The sequence below is a fragment of the Scyliorhinus canicula genome, chromosome 15, assembly GCF_902713615.1.
Source record: "Scyliorhinus canicula chromosome 15, sScyCan1.1, whole genome shotgun sequence".
Taxonomy (NCBI): Eukaryota; Metazoa; Chordata; class Chondrichthyes; order Carcharhiniformes; family Scyliorhinidae; genus Scyliorhinus; species Scyliorhinus canicula.
In genome coordinates this window covers 80,544,661-80,548,754 of record NC_052160.1, presented here as the reverse complement: position 1 = coordinate 80,548,754, position 4,094 = coordinate 80,544,661, and positions in this window count along the sequence as shown.

The following is a 4,094-nucleotide window of genomic DNA, read 5'->3' as shown; positions in this document are numbered from 1 at the left end:
CAGAGCCAGGATTTCTTGGAGGAGGTATCAGCAACTTTCCAGCATCTGAAGGTACCGCTGGAGGAGTCTAAATGCCTTCAAGCGCAGGAGATAGTGCTGACAATGTGTGCTACTCAGGCCAACAATGAACGGGTGGCATCCGTAGTGGAAGGATTGGGTCAAGAAATCTGAGCCATGGAGTAAGGCTTGGGGCACACTATGGGGTCAATGGCTGAGGCACAGGACAGGGGAGCCCAGTCACAGTCAGACATGTACTGGCGCAGGGGGCGGCACATGGCGCAGTGTAAGCACTGGGACTAGGGCACTGAGGGCCCGGGTTCAAATTCCGGCCCTGGGTCACTGTCCGTGTGGAGTTTGCACGTTCTCCCCGTATCTGCCTGGGCTTTACCCTCCAGCTTCTGTGCGTCTGCAAAAGCAGCAGCAGCTCGGTAGGTAGCGAGCGTACCTGGCTGGACTCCGAAATTCATTCTTAGCAGATGGGTGAAAAGGGAAAAAATGTTAGCAAGATGAGGATTCCTTGCCTATCCAAAGACAACAGGTTACATGGTGACCCTGAATTGTACTTCAGCCCCATCCTCAACACATATCCCCCCCAACCCTACCTCACCCCTCCCCACCCCTCACTTGGTTTCCTCGATATGTTGTCATCCACACTGCATCCTTGTCTCCATCAATGAGTGGCACCGGGCCTGTGATGTAGGGAGCCTCTATCGTCACCATCCTTTCCTGTCAACAGGGGTACCGGTGGCTGCAGCAACCCGTGTCAGCGATAGGCTCTGTGGCCCCTGTCCTGTTTCCTCCAATGAGACGTACTGTGTGTTTCCTGATTGGGTGGGACATGTGTTATCCCACCAGCAGGTGGCATCTGGGTGAGCAATGCCACCAATCAACTCAATGCTTAGAGGCCAGTGTGTGAGCAGGACCTACAGATGGGGTTGAGGGTGGGAAGTGTGTGTCTGCTGGGAGAGAGCTGCAGTGTGATGTGGGTCCTGGGTGTGACACACAAGTTGTGACAACCTGACCAGGGGCAGGATGGATGGGAGCAGGGGCGCTGTGGACAGGCGGAATTGGAGACAGCTCTTGGTCCTTAGGGTTGGGCTCGCTGATAGTGTCACTGGTGAGGCCTCTGACCTAAGAGGGGCTGTGTGCCAGGGAGGGTGCCAAAGGCCATGGTGCATGAGTCCTGTGTTCGGGGTGAGCTCTGCTATTCCCCAGCTTCCCCTGCAGTCGGGCTGCGCTTCTGAGGAGTGCACTGAGGAATGGCAGCACCTGGTGGGTCACACCAATCCCATTGCTGATACAGCTGGGGTATGAATTTTCCAGAGGAATGACCTGTGTGGGCTCTCACATGACGAGAGGCACTGTGAACATTTACAGGACACAGTGAGGAGTCAGCAGAGTGAACAGCCAGGGGCCTGTAAGTAGCACCAAAGGGGTACATTTAAATCCACATGCTGCAGGGAGTTGGTACCAAGTCGTTCCCCACCCTTCCCCTGGCCCAGGCAGCCACACCCCAGCAAGCCTGTCAATTTAGGACAGTTTTTAAGAGTATGGTGAATTATAAACCTAGTAATTCACACTGTGTTGTATCATATGTATTGTGTCCTTGCGAGCTCTGTATACGAGCCGTTGCGCGGCTCTGCCCATAGGGGGAGATGAGGAGCTTGTACTGGGCTCCGCCCATGGCTCCTCCCTCTAACCGGAAGTATAAAGATCTGCAGTCGTGAGCCTGCTGCCAGTTCATCTCGTCGCAGGCAGGCTCAGTTGTAAGACTATTAAAGCCACTGTTCACTTCCAATCACGTGTCTTGTGAATTGATGGTCTCATCAATTTAATAGTCTTGGGAAACTTGGAGAAAACAACTATGGAATCAGCCCTCAAACCTGACCGACTAGAACTCGACCTGCAGGCTGCAGAGGCGAAATAAATCTTTCTACACTGGCTCAGATGTTTCAAGGCCTACTGGCTGAATCAAGCACTTCAGAAACTACGGAGGAGCAGAAACGCAGCCTACTGCACGCAAGGGTGAGCCACTGTATCTCTACTCAACTTAACAATACTTCCTCGTATACGGAGGCCCTGGCAATGCTCGATCGAATGTACGTGAGGCCCATCAACGAGGTCTACACGCGCCACATTTTCACGACCCGCCGCTAGCGCCCCGCGGAGTCGCTGGACGAATCCCTGCGCGATTTAAAAGCTTTAGCTCGGAACTGCAATTATCAAGCTGTATCAGCCGCCCAGCATGTGGAGCTCGCTGTCCGAGATGTGTACGTGGCAGGGCTCAGGTCAAACTATGTGCGCCAGCGGTTGCTTGAAAAAGCGGCCCAGGGTGACTTCCGGTGGCGGCAATGCGCAGTTGAGCCGCACGTTCGGAGGCTCCCGCGATTAACGACTTCGGGGCTTTTTTAAAGGCCCCCAACGGAGCTGAGGAGGCAAAACCCGACGGGGGAAGAGGCCAGGAGTCACCCCAGTGGTCCCATGGTCCGGACCAGGAGCGGGACAGAGAGGAAATCGACGACGAAAACACCGAGAAAAAATCGGGAGCCGAAAAACAAAATGGCCGCCGGCGAAAGCTTTGAGGGCTGAGGAAGTGGGTCCAGGAGCAGCAGACGACTCTGCTGCGCTGCTTCCAGGAGCTGAAGGTGGAGCTGCTGGAGTCCCTGAAGGTAACCAACAGGGAACTGATGGAGACCCAGACAGCCCAAGGGGCTGCGATCCGGGAGCTGCAGCAGCAGGCCTCCGAAAGGGAGGACGAGGTCATGGCCGTGGTGGGGAAGGTGGAGATGCACGAGGCGCTCCATAAAAGATGGCAGGAGCGGTTCGAGGAGCTGGACAACCGGTCGAGGAGGAAGAATTTACGGATCCTGGGCCTCACGGAGGGGCTGGAGGGGTCGGACCTCGCGGCCTATGTGGTGATGATGCTAAACTCGCTGATGGGGGCTGGGTCCTTCCAGGGGCCCCTGGAGTTGGAGGGGGCCCACAAAATTCTGGCTAGGAGGCCCAAGCCGAATGAGCCGCCGCGGGCGGTTTTGGTGAGGTTCCACCGGTTTGTGGATCGTGAGTGTGTGCTCCGGTGGGCCAAGAAGGAGCGGAGCAGCAAATGGGAGAACACGGAGGTGCGGATCTTCCAGGACTGGAGTGCGGAAGTGGCGAGTGGGAGGGCCGGGTTTAACCGGACGAAGGCGGTGCTCCACAGGCGGAAGGTGAAGTTTGGAATGTTGCAGCCGGCGCGTCTGTGGGTCACCTATAAGGATCGACACCACTATTTTGAGTCCCCGGAGGAGGCGTGGGCCTTCGTGCAAGCCAAGAAACTGGACTCATACTGAGGGTCCCCCTGATGGGGAATGCTGTGTAATACTGTATTTATTTATACTGTATTTGTATTTGCTGGGTTTAGGGTAAGATGTGGGGTGGCTTTAGGGTGGGTGGGGTGATGTCGTACGGGTGTTCTCTTTATGGGTTTTCAAGCAGGGGTTGGGTGGACGGGTTCGGGCAGAAGGGTAAACGGGGTGTTTGGGGAGCTGGTGGGGGGGACTGACAATGGGAGTGGCCCTGGAGGAGGCGGGGCCCGGCAGGGCAAAAGCTCGGGCTCTCTGCGGGGTTCTCGCGCTGGGAGAGGGAGGGGGTGTGTTTTCTTTTCCCGCGCAGGAGCGGGGGAGGGTGGACTCGTTGACGGGCACTATGGGGGAGGGGCAGTCCCACGTTGGGAGGAGCCGAAAGTAGGGCGGGAGCCGCCGGGGTCAGCAGAAGATAGCTGGCTCACGGGAGTGCTGTATAGGGGGGGGGCGCGGCTAGGAGGGGTCCTAGCCGGGGGGGGGGGGTTACCGGGTTGCTGCTGAAACGGTCAGGAAGGAGCTGGAGGATGCAGGTGGTGCTGGGGGGGGGAGTTGCCGCCGTGGGAAACTGGCAGAGTGGGGGACGCTGGCCGGGGGTGGGCAAGGGATGGGGTATGGCTAATCGGCAGGGGAAGGGGGCAGGGAGCCCTCGGATCCGGCTGATAACCTGGAATGTGAGGGGGCTGAATGGGCCGGTCAAAAGGGCCTGAGTAGTTGCGCACCTTAAGGGACTGAAGGCGGATGTGGCCATGCTCC